Source organism: Lepisosteus platostomus, chromosome 12, assembly GCF_059453375.1.
Source record: "Lepisosteus platostomus isolate fLepPlt1 chromosome 12, fLepPlt1.hap1, whole genome shotgun sequence".
Classification (NCBI taxonomy): domain Eukaryota; kingdom Metazoa; phylum Chordata; class Actinopteri; order Semionotiformes; family Lepisosteidae; genus Lepisosteus; species Lepisosteus platostomus.
In genome coordinates this window covers 45,809,721-45,828,365 of record NC_142622.1, presented here as the reverse complement: position 1 = coordinate 45,828,365, position 18,645 = coordinate 45,809,721, and the positions used below count along the sequence as shown (strand labels likewise).

Below are 18,645 nucleotides of genomic sequence, written 5' to 3'. Positions count from 1 at the left end.
TGAAATCTCAGCGCCGATTGGACAAAAGCTGCTCACAGTCCGGATCCAGTGGAAGGCCGATCCACTCCGGGTTTTCCGTAGCCGGCAGTCCAGATCCAGTGGAAGGCTGATCCACTCCGGGTTTTCCGTAGCCGGCAGTCCGGATCCAGTGGAAGGCTGATCCACTCCGGGTTTTCTGTAGCCGGCAGTCCGGATCCAGTGGAAGGCCGATCCACTCCGGGTTTTCCGTAGCCGGCAGTCCGGATCCAGCTGAAGGCCGATCCACTCCGGGTTTTCCGTAGCCGGCAGTCCGGGTCCGGTGGAAGGCTGATCCACTCCGGGTTTTCCGTAGCCGGAAGTCCGGGTCCGGTGGAAAGGCAGATCCACTCCGGGTTTTCCGTAGCCGGAAGTCCGGGTCCGGTGGAAAGGCTGATCCACTCCGGGTTTTCCGTAGCCGGAAGACCGGATCCTTTACGATGTACGCAAGACTACGTTACAGATCACCGGAGTACATTATACAGGCAAATAAAGATAAGGTATGCACAGCTTTCATGTTGTGATACTTAGACATGGTTTGGAGTCGTTCCCTCGTGTGTATTTTGAATTATTCAAATGCGTGTCGCTTTAATTTGGAAGCGCATCATTTCAGTGCATGAGTTTACCTGTTATGTTGGGCGAGATTTCACACGGATAATCAAACAAGAACGAGTTTGCCCTGGAATCCATTCCACTGCCCAACCTGAAAGTCAGAGCATGAGAACGGACGGATTGTATGGCGATTGTGGTGTTGCTCGACCACATCAGTTAGGCGAGAAGTACAATCTGCTACTACGACATACGGTCTAATTATTCAATTTTCGATTATTTCTCATCTTTAGGCTATTTATACATCTAATAACGAGCAAGTATAATGATTAAGCCAATGATACATTATATTTTAGATTCGGTTCAGCAGTATTGAGCAGTAAAATAACATCAATTTGTCTACAGGAAATGTCAGAATTAGAAGCCTTCTTTACACCATTTTGCCGATCTGTTCAGAGTGTTTTAACAACAGAACAAAACAAAAACAAACGTAAGGTTTCTGGGCTGCTTTGAGAAAGACAATTATCATCTATATTACTTTTAAATCTATGCACACTGTGTATCTTTACCGGGTCGATTCAATGTACAATTTTGTACTGACGCCTTAACCTTATTATTCATACAAAATCTGTTTGACAATAGTCATGTTTGATTCCACTCACTTTCCCCAAAGAGGTGCTCCAAAATAGTTTGACAAGATATTGTGAGATTGCGAGAAGGATCTGAAGTATTTATTAGTACAAGTATAACTAAATTGTTTTCCTTGTAGTCTAATAAAGGTTGTAAATTCTTCCATAGTTTCTGATGGTATACTGTTAGTTTCTTAAAAGCATCAATACCTCTCTAGGAGTAGCTCTGGTTACGACGGATTGTTATCAGACTTATTACAAACATTATATCTATTTATAAAATCTGCTTGATTCTACATTTCATCATCCACACCAGTTAATTTGTTGACCCCGCTTATACTATTTTAAACCCAGTTTTCAAAGCACAGTTTTATTTTTTCTCTGTATTCTAGATGATGTATCTATGGGAGGTATGTTTATCTATAAGAGACCACGTGAGGAGAACTTCTTCATGGAAGCTGGCAAGTTTCAGGGGGGTTTCCAGCATCCAAATGACATTCAAGTAAAAAGTCTATACCCGCTAGTTCCTGAATGATTAATTTAGGGAAACATACACCACCTACTTTGCTTAATTTTGTAAATAATACTCTGTTGGTATCGGTATTAGATGCTCTAAACCCTGTAGCATTTAGGCCTCCTTCTGCCCGTGTTTGACAAATAACAACCATGAATAAAGTTTTTTTTTTATTTTACTAAGGTAGAGAACATCAAATCACAAATCACAAAATCACCTTTTTGAAAATCTTAATACCAAGATATTTAATCACATCTTTTACATGTATATTACGTACGGAGCAGACACTTTCCAACAGCCACCAGTTCACTTTTCTGATATGTAAAGAAAGACCAGATACAAAGGAAATGACTTGTAAACGCATTTAATTGCTTTGTCCACCTCTGTGTGCTTTCTCAGAGAGAGAGTTGTATCCTCAGCCAATTGGGAACACCTGTCATCTCTTTATCCTGTACTTGAATACCCTGAAACTATTTGTTATAGGGGTGTAAGCAGTGGGAAGAGGAGTGGGCTCGTGTCGAATTGCCTTACCCGTTCCCAATCTGCAGGAGGTCCCACGACGGCAGGTAGCTGCTCCAGTCGCTGGAGCTCAGTTCGCTGTCGAGGGAGGACGAGGGCTCTGGCTCGGGGGAATCACGGCTCCACAGCTCCTACCTGTTGCAGAGTGTTTCTGCCCTCCCGATGCCCTCTGTGTTTTAGAAGGATCTGTCTCTTTTCGCTTGCTTACACCACAGGTTTCATCGATGATAGTGTGCATCCTGAAGCAGTGAGTTATCGGTCTTATTTCTACTGAGAAACAGTTCAAGCACTCACAAAACAATAACCAGGAGACGGTGTATGAAAAAGTATTGTAAAACTTGCAGAGTAGATTTGAATAGACAGTGGACGTCACACTGCGTGCACAAACTCATAACTCGCCGTGTTCAATTTTGTGTTGAGTTACAGGAACCTCAGCATCAGATGAAATCCTCTTCAGCGCCCCAGGGAGACTGGGGGACTTGCCAGATTTTCAGCTTTATCACTGGGTCCTTCGGCACAGGGCTGTTGAGCAAAGTGCTCCCCTCTGCTGGAGAGCCACAGGGGCACTACAGAGCGGCCTCGTGTTCCCTGCTCCTGCCCGTGCCTGTGGACGGCCAGTGTGATCGCGCGCGAGACAAAGTAGTGCATTCGTGGTGTAAATACAGAATGTTCACTAGCTGACTGAGGAAAGTTACAGAGACGGGAGTATACGTTCTGAAATAATGTGAACCACTGTTACTTCACACAGACAGACTACTTAAAAATCATGTGGCTTTTTAAGGTCGTTTTGTCTGCCTAAAGTACGTTAGATTTGTCACAGCAAAGAGTTTGAATACTTACAGAATGCAGCAGCTAGCATTGTTACTTGGAGCAGAAAGAATGACCACATAACTCCCATACTTCTCTCTCTTCATTGGCTTCCTCTCAGGTACAGGGCGGACTTCAAACTCCTTCTACTTACTTACAAGGCTCTCAGAGGTCAGGCACCTGTCGTGCCTCGCAGGGATGCTGCAGAGGAGAAATACTGTACACAGCATAGTTTCAGAGGCCTGTCTGTCATGGGCTGGGCACCATGTGAGTTGAATGCTGCATCAGTGCCATGGATCCAAGAGGGGCATCATGGATACAGCTGTCGTTTAGGAGGATTCTGCTGGTCTGCAGAGACCTGCATGGGGTACTGACATACAGACGACGTGATGGATGGATGGATTAATACCCGCATTCATTTCTTTCTTTTTTTTTAATGATATAATGTTAGCATGCCCAAAGGGGTTGGGCAGCCAGTTGACCTTGGACCCCTAGAGGATTTTATTCTCCTTACTGAGGAGTCTTTGGTTCCTTTCCTCCATTGTCTTCAGTTCTGTATTCACAAAATGTATATTTACCTGCATTGTTAAGCGCCTTGGGGCAACCTTGTTGTGAAAGACGCTATATGAAAATAAATTGAATTGAATGGAATGACAGAGTCACGGCTTTTCCAGTTTCCTCTCCTATTATCTTCTTTATCTGCACTCTAAAACACAGTGAAACCTTGAACCTTTCAACTGGACCACTGCCGTTCTACATCACAGTGACTTTAACTAGGACGGAGACTTGAATGGGATGAAAAAGGAAAAGGCATTATTTGCAGGAAGAAATTAAACTGTTCCACCTGATCACTTGCTAAACAAAGTGATTCACTGGAGTGGAGGCGGTGAAAGCTTTGTGAATCAACTTACAAAAGGAAACATGTAAGAAACGTAGCTCCCATATTTAACCCTTGAAAAATCTATGAGTGTCATGTGGAGGTGAAAGTATTGTTCAATTATTCTAATAAAGCTCACTCAACTAAGACCCAGAAAAGTACCAGAGTATTCTCACCTAAGAGGAAATACTAACAAGTAGGATGTTAAAATGAAAAGCATTAAAAACTGAATGATCTTCAGTAGCTGAAATGATTATTGAGCTCTGGGTCACAGTGCTCCTGAAAAAAAATCAAATTTCAGCAGACACCCAAGGTGAGCACCATGCTGAGCCAGTGTATAAGTGTATGAATCACAGTTTCAAGGAGCTTTTTTCAGTTTCGTTCCACTGATCGGCCAACACGGGGGGAACTTCAGTCTTACTCGCCCTATTGCATTAAGAAACTGTACAACATTCTCCAATAAGAACTTGCGACCTCACCTAACGAAAAGCAATTTGCGTAGCAGGGAAAGACTGGACTCCCACTGGGGATTTTTGTTTTTCATCCCGATGGTGATGTGCACTATATAGAACGTTGCTGGACCCATGTGCAATTGGTGTCATTTCTAATCTAGAGGTCAAAGCTGTGAAACTTTCAAAGAGATGGAAGATCTCTTGCGAGACACCAATTCACAGAAGGGGCTAATGAGATCTTTGCTTGAAGTCTCATTGTGCTGCACTGTTTCATTTTTCAGTGGGCACGACTCACAGGCATCTAAAATCATCTCAGTGACGGACTAAACAGGCCTCTCGCAAAGACTCGGGAACGGACACAGACCTTATCATCTCTGCTCCTCGGGAAGCGTGCAGAGATCACATTAGATGTGTTGCTCAAGCTCTTTATTGTCAGGTACAGTAAACCCAGCAGTGTGGTCAGTGCGGGATGTGTTCTGTCCTGACGGCAGGGTCAGCAGCCAGAGGAGACCTGAAACACAAGACGGAGAGGTAAGACATTGATTCCGACAGAGAGAGCTTTCACACCGGGTTACTGACAAGAGGAGCAATAAGAGAAGAGTTGTAAAGACACGCCGAAGAGAATATTCTCATCTAAGAGGAAATATTAACAAGTAGGATGTTAAAATGAAAAGCATTAAAAACTGCATGATCTTCAGTAGTGAAATGATTACTGAGCTCTGGGTCACGGACAGCAGGGGAGTGAATGAGTTGTTTATTTTGTTTCCTGTGAATTATGTAGAATTCACAACGTGTTCCATTTGTACAGGAAAACCATTGAGAGCAGATTCACTTCTTCTGCACCAGAATGAATGATTTCCATCTTCACTCTAGGGTACTGTACTTTACAGCACTGTATTGTATTCTGCATATATGTCTGTTATGTATACATTTTCTTTCTCACTTTGTCTCTCTGTCCATTTGTATCAGTTTGTTGGAGAGCACCATCACACCAGCATCACAACATTTATTCTACTGCCTTATTAAGCAAATGTCTCTCCTAAATTATTTTTATATATAAAACATTTTTTGACATGATATACACAAATGGCTAGTTATACTTTCTGATTATATTTCCATCTTAGAAATGAAGCATTTCTCTCCTGCAGTTTGAGGTTGTTAAATAGAAAACTGGATCACTCCAGGGCCGAATCTTCTCCCTCTCTTACACTCTCTTTCATTCGTTCACGAATGATCACAAGAGCAAACACATAGACTGACTTCTCACAAAGTGTGTCGATGACACAGTCCCGGTCAGCTTACTAAAGGACCCAGAAAATCACCACGGGCCAGTCTGAACAGTTTCACGGAATAGTCTGTTGACTTCTCTTTGATGTTTCATGTTACAAGAGCAAAACAATACTCACTGATTTGAGGATAATTGCGCCATCCCTCCAGCCTACTGAAATGAACCGTCAGACTGCAGAAGCTGTCAGTGACTACAGGTCCTTGGGACTGGTCAGAGAAACCTGAGATGAGACAAACGTTGTGAGACCATTTATAAGCTTGTGACCTCAAATTAAACGGAAGTCAGACATTTTCAAAGGGGGCAACACTGCGGCACAGTGCTTAGCATCGCTGCCTCATAGCACCGGGGCCCTGGGTTTGATTCCAGGGGTGCTGTCTGTGTGGAGTCTGCATGTTTGTTCGCGCTGCAGGGGACACCTCACCCCCACAGACACAAACTCAGACCACAGCCCATTTTTCCACAACACAATCAACCCGCCAGTATCAGTTTGTGTTCAGTGCTGGGGAGGTGCCTTGTCCTTGCAGAACAAAAACAAGGTGATCAGGACTGACGGCAAGATTCAGGTATTCAAGTACCCAGTAAATCCAGGGCTCAAATGGGGTAACTGTTTCACGAGCTACACAACATCCTCACACACGATGACAGAGCCTTGGAAAGCCGTGTGGAGAGTGAGGTGCTCGTACCCAGCCGGAGTTAAAAGAGCACGCATTGAGCAGAGCAACTGAGCAAAAGCACACTATCGATCTATCCAACCCAGAAAAGCACACATCTCTGTGATACAGAGGCTAAGGCAACATGTGAGTAAAGGATTTTGAATCAGCAATTGTGCTGATGAGCCAGTCAGCAATTTTTCAGAAATAGCAAACATGTCGTCAGCCTCCAGGAGCTGCAGAAGATTGTGAGATATAAAGGAGTGAAACCAGGGCAGGAGAAACTGATTCCTCGTGTAGGAAGCTGAGGAAAAAGATGCACACCCTGCAGACTGAAAGGAAGACAGCACAAACTATCGGTAATGTCAGCCTAGAAGAAAGTGTAGTGCAGTGTGTTGCAACTAAGTTTTTGTTCAATATTTGTTTTGTCTGAAAGAGACTATTTTGATTAGATACATGCAATACTATTTCTTTCTCATTCTCTGTCTTTTTATGTCTTATTTGGATCACACCATAAAGTTCATAACCCAGCCAGTTGCTTTGGCTCTGAAAGCATCCCTGATCCCCAAACACAGGGCTGCCCTTCCCACTGCCCGTCTGCTCTCTGCCCAGTGGAAGTAGCGTTTCTGCCCCGCAGCTGTGTGAGAGAAGATGACCTGAGAGCACTAACCCACCTCTGGAGAGGGAAGAGTCTCAGCTGGAAGGGAGGAGGAGCTGCCGGGCTGCCGCAGACAAGGCGCTGCTGAAATGATAGAGAAATCTTTTAGAATCAAACGTCACCTGGCTCAGTGTTTAAGCTGTAGTACATGATCACATTAGATTATTAAAACATGCAGACTGCCATTTCCATTCTGTACAAACAAAGGGTTTTCCATTGTAGAAAACACCACTGCAAATCCAAAGCGGAGTGCACTGGGACTGCAGTCCAGAGAAACCCATCATGTTACAGGAACTGGAGGCCATTTCACACCAAAACTGTACAATAGGATTCTTTCTGCACACCCAGTACTGGGGGCTGTGCCAGAGGCTCCTCACTGTTCTGGGATGATTTTAGACGTCGAATCGGGCAGGAGGCAGGCGCTCTTCGGGAGCTCTCGTCGCGTGCTATAACTCGGACCACGCGATGGCACAATTGCTTCCTACATACAAACAGAAACTTCAAACAACAAAACCCAACAAGAAATCTGTTCACACTTGGACTCCTGCTGCAGCTGAGGAGCTGTCACGCACACACCTCCTGTGTGGGTAGTGTTGGCCGTAGGACGTGTTGTTCACAGAGAGAAAAAATACACCATAGCAAGTCAGCACTCAAACAAACCAAAAGGCCGGTTTTATTGAAGTTGACGCAGCTGGCCACACAAACACTCACTGCGTCTCTTCACCAGGTATCCACACAGACAGCACCCCAGGAAAGCAGACCCATGAGAACAGGGGCAGAGCATGCAGACTCCACACAGACAGTACCCCAGGAAACTGAACCCATGAGAACAGGGGAAGAGCATGCAGACTCCACACAGACAGCACCCCAGGAAACCAGACCCATGACAACGGGGCAGAGCATGCAGACTCCACACAGACAGCACCCCAGGAACCAGACCCATGAGAACAGGGGCAGAGCATGCAGACTCCACACAGACAGCACCCCAGGAACCGGACCCATGAGAACCGGGGCAGAGCATGCAGATTCCAGATAGACAGCACCCCAGGAACAGGACCCATGAGAACAGGGGCAGAGCATGCAGACTCCACACAGACAGCACCCCAGGAACCGGACCCATGAGAACCGGGGCAGAGCATGCAGATTCCAGATAGACAGCACCCCAGGAACAGGACCCATGAGAACAGGGGCAGAGCATGCAGACTTCACACAGACAGCACCCCAGCAAACCAGACCCATGAGAACAGGGGCAGAGCATGCAGACTCCACACAGACAGCACCCCAGGAAACCAGACCCATGAGAACAGGGGCAGAGCATGCAGACTCCACACAGACAGCACCCCATGAACAGGACCCATGAGAACACAGGCAGAGCATGCAGACTCCACACAGACAGCAGCCCAGGTAACACACCCCAGCAGGAGGAGGCGCCGACGGACTCGCTCATGGTGCAGTGAGCCCAGCGGTGTGAGGCTGGTGTCCAGCGCTGATTTGTCCCTGATAGTCCTGTCCCACAGCCTGCGAGTCACCGTTTCTTCCACAAAATACTCCAGCCAGCGCTTTTTAGATTACATTAAAAAAGCCGCCTGTTGACCTGCTGGAGGTCAGACCCGCTCCGGCAAACAACTACTGCAGCTCCGTTGCCCCGGCAACCACGTTTTATTTAACAAAGTAAAATAAACACAGGAGAAAAGTTTGCAAACAAGACAAGAGAGCTCAGAAACCCACAGACACGACGGCAGTGGGTTCTGTTTCTGTGTCGAGTTGATAAACCAGGCACGACGAGCGCTGCAAACACACTAGAGTGCACATAACACAATCAGGGGTACACAAGACTCCTGCTTTTTACACAAACAGGTTCAACAGGTCAATCAAGAGCAGGTCGGCACAGCTGTCATGATGTCTCATTTACAAAGAGTCTGAAGATTTGCTCGTCTCTTCCCAGAGCAGCTTCACTCCGGAGAGCAAGAAACAGCTCCTGCCGAGTCCGTCTTGTAAGACAGACATAGAAATCCGCGACACGGTAAATACACTGACATTGTATAATTAATTCTGATGCTCAATCAAATCTGCGGAACACGTGTGGAGCGCAGTCCAGAGCACTATAAAGACTACATTTCCCACAAGCCCTGTGGCGACTTCCTTTTGACGTAATCGAGTCGCGTCTTTTTATTTTTAATTATAACAACAATACATGCCATAAAAACAAGAATACATATAACACAGAGTATAGTCAGGGGCACATACGATAATACATGTACATGTTATGGAAAAAGATTAAACAAGTAATCTTGTTTAATAGCAAACAAAAGCAGATAAGGTCCGTACATGTTTCAAATTGTCTGTACAGACGCATTTACATCCGTTTTAAAGTGTTTAAACACGGGTCTCCTCTCACAGCATTTCGTTAATTATTATACCGTGGAAGTATCATATTTTTTAAAATACAAACGATATTTTCATATTACTTTCAATAGGTTTAAAATGTAGTATTATTTAACTTCTTTAAAAGTAATGTCAATATTAGTTTCCTTCTTTACGTTATCTTTCAGAGTTGCTGTCACAAACGTCACAGTTATCATCTGTATTGATTTTCAATCTCTGCACAACGAGGATCTGTACGGAGGCGCTATTGGACTCGCCGCCATAGACTCGTGTATCTCTGTCGCCGCCCAGTGGACATTTCTCGAAAGTGCAGTTCTTTTTAACTTTTTATTGTAGCAATAAAAATAGATACAATACAAACAAGAGTATATTTATAGCACATCAATAATACCATCAGGGGTACATAGTATAATATATTTACACTTCTGAAAAAAAGATTAAACCAGGTTAATAAAGATAAGGGCTGATATAGTCTGTAAATACACTTTTACATCTATTTAAAATGTTCTAACGAAGCTGCCTGAGGAAAGAACTTACTGTTTTGATTACATGAATCGGAGATTGTGACTCTGCCTTTAGCTTCCCATTCCTTCCAAACAATTTCAATTTCACACCTCTGGTTGTGCCAGAGGGTCCTCAGTGGAAGAGATACCAGGGTCCCCAGCACTGCTGTCACCTCTTCTGTACTCCTCCTATGCTAACAGCTGTGTATCTACTGCTGACTCCGTGAAAGGAATCAAGACTCCAGATGATCCCACCCAAATAAAAAAAAAAATCTGGAGTGGAAGGAGGTCTCTGCTTTAGTCGGCTGGTGCCGTGAAAACAACCTCTAACTCTATATAACTCCAACTGCCTGTGTCTCAGGAAGCCCTGGTCCGTTTGTAATGGAAAACCATTGAGAGCACTAGAATGACTGATTTCCATCTTCACTCTAGGTCACTGTGCTGAACAGCACATGACTGTATTCTGCATATGATATGTCTGTTATTTACACCTTTTCTTTCTCACTTTGTCTCTCTGTCCGTTTGGATCAGGTATTTGGAGAGCACCACCACACCAGCCAAACTACCCAAACAGTTGCTTAGGCACTCAAGTGGACTTGATCAAATTAAACTTTCCAACCTAAACAGGAAAATGACAGTTTAAATGGATTCTACTGCCTTATTAATCATATTTCTCACACAAATAGCTATTTTTATACTTTCTGGTTATATTTCAATCTTATAAATGAAGCATTTCTTTCCTGCGGTTTGAGGTTGTTAAAGAGAAAGACCCCATACTATCACAACCCCCTTTACAGGCTGGTGAAAGAGGTGAAATGAGGTAGCGGAGGTGTAATTGAGTCGGACAGCAAACTCTCACCTGCTGCTTGCCAGGACAGGAATCTTACAAAGGTCCCCTCCTCCCAGGAGGGTCACAGTAACAATGATGATGAGTAACACGAATGATTACAGTTCAGGGCCCCAGCACTGCCACCCACTAAAATAAACATGACACACAAGAGAACCCATAAGACAGTCATAGAAATCCATGACACGATAAACACGCTGAAATGGTACAATATAATTAATTCTGATGTTCAATCAAATCACCGAAACACGTGGGCAGTGCGGGCCAGAGAACTACAGAAACTACATTACCCATACGCCCTGTGGGCGACTTCCTTCTGACGTCATCGACTCGCGCCTTTTGAATGTCATTTTAATTTTTGGTTTATTGTATTTATTTTGTATTTTGTATCCATGTACAATACATTCATTCATTACTCTTGTTTGCAATGCAATGTATTCTTTGCTGTTGAAAATGCTTAAATATTTTTAAAATTAAAATAACTTATTACTACGAACATTACTAACGGTATTTTAATTTAAAAAAACTTTCGGTTAAATTTTGCTGAATGACCACCAAGCGGCGCCATTGGCACATTATTGTAAAAATAATCATTTCTAAGAAATTTTCCAGTTTAATTCCACTGACCGGCCATCAGAGGGGCACTTTACTCGTCCTGCTGCTTCTGTTGAATTAATAATTGCTTAAATTATTGTCTGGTTAAATTGTCTGGTGGTAAGTATTTGTAATATAGGATTGCTCATGTCTGATCTGGAACACGAGATGGAAGTTTAACATGTGTGATTCACTGAGGTGGAGGGGTGGGAAATGACTGAAAGAAGTCTTGCCATGCTGTATTATTAATAGTAGTAGCAGTATTGTCATATTAACACAAATCCTCAGACTCACTAACATCTCCAATAGAACGACAATCTCACACATCAAATATTAGAGGACCCTTCCTTTATACCTAAAAGCTTTCAGTTGTTGGACAATGAAAAGAGTGCTTGCAGGAATCTAATTACTGTTGTTATAAACTCATTACAAGCTAATTGTCTCATTTCTTTTTTTTCTTTCTTCTCTTTTCAGCAGCAAATAAACCCATTACTTGATCCCTTACATTTCAAAACGCTCTGTATCAAACCAACAAATCGTTCATAAATTTAAACCATGTTTTTGAGAAACTAGCCTTAAAATCAAAATGACTACATTCATATGAAACACACTCAGAAACAATATCAAATGGTGTGATACAGAGTGCAGAAACAACTGAAGAGAACTACCAGAACTAAAACAACACCACACCACTCTGAACTGCGCCTCAGATACTGTGAGATGGTTAGACACTACATGCACACCCTAAAGAAGATAAGCACATACACAAACAGACAACTCTCAGACCACGAAAGGCCTGTAGCCAAGACACAGTCAACAACGCTTGACCCAACTGCAGCTCAGACCTGCAGCAAAGCCTGCTCAAACTCCTCAACCTCGTCCTGACGGCCGGCTGTTTCCCTGAGGCCTGGAATCAAGGACTGATCACGCCCGTCTGTAAGAATGGAGACAGACTCGACCCCAACAGGTACCGGGGCTTCAGTGTGAACAGTAACCTGGGGAAGGAACTCTGTCGTATCTTGAATATCTGATAACCGGCCCTCCTTACTGAGCACAATGTCCTGCATTAGAGTCAGACTGGCTTCCTACCAAACCGCCACACATCCCATCACATTCACACCTGGGCTCTGATGGCCCATCTGGACACAGAACAGCAGAGCCTGGCACTACTGGAGCAGCACTGTCAGACCTGGTCACTGCCAGCCCATCTGGACCCAGAACAGCAGAGCCTGGCACTGCTGGAGCAGCACTGTCAGACCTGGTCACTGCCAGCCCATCTGGACCCAGAACAGCAGAGCCTGGCACTGCTGGAGCAGGACTGTCACACCTGGGCACTGCCAGCCCAACTGGACCCAGAACAGCAGAGCCTGGCACCGCTGGAGCAGGACTGTCAGACCTGGGCACTGCCAGCCCATCTGGACCCAGAACAGCAGAGCCTGGCACTGCTGGAGCAGGACCGTCAGACCTGGGCACTGCCAGCCCATCTGGACCCAGAACAGCAGAGCCTGGCACTACTGGAGCAGCACTGTCAGACCTGGTCACTGCCAGCCCATCTGGACCCAGAACAGCAGAGCCTGGCACTGCTGGAGCAGGACTGTCACACCTGGGCACTGCCAGCCCAACTGGACCCAGAACAGCAGAGCCTGGCACCGCTGGAGCAGGACTGTCAGACCTGGGCACTGCCAGCCCATCTGGACCCAGAACAGCAGAGCCTGGCACTGCTGGAGCAGGACTGTCACACCTGGGCACTGCAAGTCAATCTGGACAAGACCAGAGTTATGGTTTTCCAGGAGAAAGCCAGACCTCAGGGAAACAGGTACAAATTCACACTGAACAACAACACATTGGAGCACACATCCAGCTACACATATCTCGGTCTCACCATCAGCTCTTCTGGGAGTTTTGACCTGGCCGTGAAGGCACTGAGGGAGAAGGCACTCAGGGCTTTCTACGCAATAAGAAGGAGGCTCTTCAATGTCAACCCACCAACAAGAATTTGGCTCCAAATATCTGAAAGTGTAATCCAACCCATTGCCCTATACGGCAGTGAAATGTGGGGTCCCCTCACAGACCAGGAGTACACTCTGTAGAAACTCTAATCAATCTGTAGAAACATCCTCCTTGCGCAGAGAAAAACAGCTAACAGCGAGTGCAGGGCTGAATTAGGCCAGTACCCACTATTGATAAACATACAGAACAGAGTAATCAAACACTTGTTACACCTGAGAAATAGAGGCCACAATTCATACCACCACTAGGCCCTGCTGATCCCAGAGTACAGCTGGTCTTGACACCAGTCAGTCTCAGGACAGCACAGCTACAGCAACACCAATCACAATCATCCAAATGCGGAGGGGACTGCAGTCCAGAGAAACCCAGCATTTGACAAGGACTGGAGGCCATTTCGCACCACAACTGTAGAACAGGATTCTTTCTGCACACCCAGTACTGGGGGCTGTGTCGGAGGCTCCTCACCAGAAGAGACTTGCATTCCTGTTGGCTCCTCTCGTTCTGTGATGATTTTAAACGTCGAATCGGGCAGGAGGCAGGCGCTCTTCGGGAGCTCTCGTCGCGTGCTATAACTCGGACCACGCGATGGCACAATTGCTTCCTACATACAAACAGAAACTTCAAACAACAAACCCCAACAAGAAATCTGTGCACACTTGGACTCCTGCTGCAGCTGAGGAGCTGTCACGCACACACCTCCTGTGTGGGTAGTGTTGGCCGTAGGACGTGTTGTTCACAGAGAGAAAAAATACACCATAGCAAGTCAGCACTCAAACAAACCAAAAGGCCAGTTTTATTGAAGTTGACGCAGCTGGCCACACAAACACTCACTGCGTCTCTTCACCAGGTATCAGAAACAAAATAAAGGAACAATCTTTTTATCATATCCACTCGCACCTTGCTCTCATTTCCAGACTCCTAACTTACCACTCCCAACAAACCCCAGTGCTCGCAACACCCTTTAAATAGGATTTGGCCCGTACCACTATGGATACAATAGGTGTAAAACAGAAAATTCACAAGACAAACAACACATAGCACAGCAGGCCGGACTACTTGGACACACAATTACATGAAACCCTTAACAATTCACAGGACAGACTTTCATCAGATCTTCTATACCTAGTTGCCATTTTTTCCAATAACATTAGGCTCTGATAACCTCCCCTCTCAGCATTCCAGCAATGTTATGTTCCTCTAGCTAAGCTTCAGGCATATAACCAGTCTCCTATCTGTTTGCAACCTTTTGACCTTTCTGAGGACCCCTCAGAACAAATAGACACTGGCGTCTCCTCTCATGCAGTGCTGTTAAGACTTAAGCTAGTGGCATCCTACACTATGCTTTGTTCCTTTAGGGCCATTTCTCTAAAAATAGTGTTCTCTACCTTTTGTTTCCCCTCCTGTCCACAGCTGGAACAACTGTTTGCTAACAAAGACTGTTTATCTGTCTGGATAGGTCTCCAAACTGTTACCAATTACAAAAGAAAATCCCCTCAGATACATCTTGATCACTCTCTACCAGATAACACATTTTACAGCAGGTCTGAAACACAAAGGATCTCCAACGACCTTGTCCATGACTCGTCCAAATAACTCACATCCTGGGGATGAGCTATTGTCCCCCACTCAACTGGAGTGCCACACCCACTCACACTCAATCTCTCACGAAGACTTGACGCCGTTAACAAGTCTTGAGAATGCCCTGTGAAGCAAAGAACAGGATGTGTGAAGGCTATTCAAAAAGCAAAACTGTAAAAGGTCAGCAGGACCTGACTGTGTATCTCCAGCCACACTACAGCACTGTGCTGGCCAACTCGCTCCAATCTTTACAGACGTTTTTAAGCAATCATTGTCCCAGTGCACAGTGCCAGACTGCTTCAAATCTTCTGTTATTGTTCCTGTTCCAAAAAAGGACACAAGAACCTGCCTTAATGCCTACAGACCCGTCGCACTAACGTCAGAACTGGCGCGTCTTCCCAACACGTTCGTGTCACAGTGAGGTGACCCCTCAAACAAGAATTATTTCCTGCCTCATATCTGACTACGGCACCTAGCAATGCAAACAGGGTGCTAGGGCCCCTCTCCATTACCACAGGTTCTGTTGATCTCCCAGATCCACCAATGCCCACACAGACCAGCGACAAGCATGTGTATCGTATAAGTGACCTTTTTATTTTCTATCCACATTCACCATCAGCCAAAGACACAACGAAAACAGCAGCAACAAAAGGTCCTTCCAAGGGTCATAATGAATCCAGAGGGACGGCAGTCTTTTCTGTCAAGTACCGAAGAGTGGCCACTCGAACGATTCTTCTTCGTACCTGTAAAGTCTTTGATGGCCCCAGTGAACGAGAGGCCGGTCCCATTTCCCCAGACTCCGTTCAGGTTCCACTAGAAATCCTCCCGCGAACTGTATTCCATTCCCCTCAGTTTGGAGCGGCTAGCCGGGCCGGTTTCTCGCTCCTTGCCTTCAGGTATTAAAAGTCTCTGTACAGTACCTCTGTTCCGATGCCACTGTCTCCCGTGGTCGTCAATCGGTCCTTGCCTCCGTGAACTCGCGCTCCGCAGCTTCCCTTGTGCTGCCTGTGTCGTCTCCCGGGTCTGGTGGGAATCGGGAGCGCGCTCCGTTCCGGCTCAGATGGTTTTATTCCTCCCCTCAGCCCATCTCCCTCAGGGGGTTTTCCACTGTCCCTGTCAGAAAGGGGCTTGCCCAGTATTTTACCAGGAGGAAGCTCGTGTGGCTGACGAGTGTGAGAGTGCCGAGCTTAGGTGTTATGGGCCCTTATCACTTCTTTGTTCACTCTCCGGGTCGGAGAAACCTGAAAAGAGACAAACGTTGTGAGACCATTTATAAGCTTGGTGACCTCGAATTAAACAGAACAATAGCAACACTGTTCTACAAACCTTTCATTGAAAGGGTTTTCAAACACTGTCCCACTTGCTGGTTTGGCAACATCAGTAGCTGGAATTGAATATGCAGCCATTAGTCTGCCTGGCAAAAAACAACCGGTCTCTCCAGTGGTCTGCATACAAGTGAACACACAAACCCCATACTATTAAAACCCCCTTTAGGGCACACTCACACCACAACACAATCAACCCGACAGACTCACCAACACTGGACTGCAGAAGCGGCAGGAAACCCTTGAGAACATGAGCAGAGCATGCAAACTCCACACAGACAGCACTCCAGGAAACCAGACACATGAGAACATGTGCAGAGCATGTGCGCCGTCTCTCAGCCTTTCACCTCCACTTGCAGATCAGGACGCGACCGGAGACCGGAGACTCCTCACTCCTGCAGGAGGAGGCGCCGACGGACTCGCTCAGCCCAGCGCTTACATTTCCCTGACAGTCCTGTCCTACAGCCTGCGACTCACCGCTTCTTCCTTTTCTTCTGCGAAATGTCCACAAAATACTCCAGCCAGAGACTTTTAGACTAAAGTTTCGGCTTTGCCAGCTGTCTCCCTCCCGGAGGTCAGATCGAAACAACTTCTGCAGCACCGTTTCCCCAGCAACCACGTTTTATTTAACAAAGTAAAATAAACACAGGAGAAAAGTTTGCAAACATGCAGGCAGGATGAGCGCTGCAGACACATGCTGCTGCCCGGGTCCGTCTTGTGAAATAAACAGAATTTTGCACCCCAGGAACTAGACCCACGAGAACATAAGGAGAGCATGCAAACTCCACACACACAGCACCCCAGAAAACTGGAGCCACGAGAACATGAGCAGAGCATGCAGACTCCACACACACAGCACCCCAGAAAACTGGAGCCACGAGAACATGAGCAGAGCATGCAAACTCCACACAGACAGCACCCCAGAAAACTGGAGCCACGAGAACATGAGCAGAGCATGCAAACTCCACACACACAGCACCCCAGAAAACTGGAGCCACGAGAACATGAGCAGAGCATGCAAACTCCACACACACAGCACCCCAGAAAACTGGAGCCACGAGAACATGAGCAGAGCATGCAAACTCCACACACACAGCACCCCAGAAAACTGGAGCCACGAGAACATGAGCAGAGCATGCAAACTCCACACACACAGCACCCCAGAAAACTGGAGCCACGAGAACATGAGCAGAGCATGCAAACTCCACACACACAGCACCCCAGAAAACTGGAGCCACGAGAACATGAGCAGAGCATGCAAACTCCACACACACAGCACCCCAGGAACTAAATCCAGGCTCCCAGCGCTGCCACCCACTGCGCCGCCGTCTCTCACCTCCACTTGCAGATCATGACGCGACCGGAGACCGGAGACTCCTCACTCCTGCAGTAACACACCCCAGCAGGAGGAGGCGCCGACGGACTCGCTCATGGTGCAGTGAGCCCAGCGGTGTGAGGCTGGTGTCCAGCGCTGATATTTACCGACAGCCTGCGACTCACCGTTTCTTCCTTTTCTTCTGCATAATGTCCACAAAATACTCCAGCCAGCGCTTTTTAGACTAACGTTTCTGCTTTGCTCGCTGATTAGATTACAAAAGCCGACTGTTTACCTCCTAGAGGTCAGCTCGCAACAACTTCTGCAGCACCGTTTCCCCGGCAACCACGTTTTATTGACAAAGTAAAATAAACACAGGAGAAAAGTTTGCAAACAAGACGGGAGCTAAGAAACACGAGGACAGTGGGTTTGCGTTATGTGCCGGGTCGATAAACCAGCGCTGCAGACACGTGAAATACAAGAAAACATACACACAAGGGAACACATAAGAGAGACAAAGAAATACAAGACACGATAAATACGCTGAAATTGTATTAATATAATTCATTCTAATGTTCAATGAAATCAGCGAAACACATGGGCAGGGCAGCCCAGTGAACTACAGAGACTACATTACCCATAAGCCCTGTGGGCGACACCATTTTGACGTCATCGACTCATACTTTTGTATTTTTTATGAGACCAAAAACTACAAGAAAACGTAACGTAGCAGTCGTATTGTCAGGATACATGCAATAATACATGTACATTTTATGGAAAAAAAGATTCAACAAGGTAAATGCAGATAAGGCCCGTCCATGCTTCAACGTTCTTACAACACAGAAACAGACACATTTCAGAAAGACATTCTGAAATAAAATGTCTTTACATCCGTCTTAAACTGTTCAAACACGGTCTCCTCTCACACCATTCCCTTAATAATTATGTTGCGCAAATATAATAATGTTTTAAAATACAAACGATATTTTCATCTTCCTTTTCAATGGGATTAAAATGTAACAAATGTATTTCTTTCCGATTTCAAGTCTTTCCGATAGCGCTTTGAGACTCAGCTCCGTGGACTCGTGTATCTCTGTCGCCACCCAGTGGACATTTCTCGGAAGTGTCAC

The 18,645-nt window shown here is 45.8% G+C and overlaps 2 long non-coding RNA genes across 3 annotated transcripts; one reads left to right on the top strand and one right to left on the bottom strand.

Annotated features, from left to right (window-relative positions):
* Window positions 1–310: 310 nt before the first annotated feature.
* LOC148651661 (uncharacterized) lies at window positions 311–5,304 on the top strand. The gene is made up of 2 exons (XR_015925809.1): window positions 311–515; window positions 3,155–5,304. It is a non-coding gene; the product is annotated as an uncharacterized LOC148651661 (long non-coding RNA).
* LOC148651660 (uncharacterized) lies at window positions 4,741–17,433 on the bottom strand. Of its 2 annotated transcripts, XR_015925818.1 has the most exons (3): window positions 16,202–17,417; window positions 5,769–5,870; window positions 4,741–4,873 (listed from the first exon to the last, which is right to left on the bottom strand). It is a non-coding gene; the product is annotated as an uncharacterized LOC148651660 (long non-coding RNA). The 2 variants fall into 2 exon arrangements; XR_015925817.1 differs by lacking the exons at window positions 4,741–4,873; window positions 5,769–5,870 and adding an exon at window positions 15,449–16,116 and having other exon boundaries at window positions 16,202–17,433.
* Between the last annotated feature and the right edge of the window lie 1,212 nt (window positions 17,434–18,645).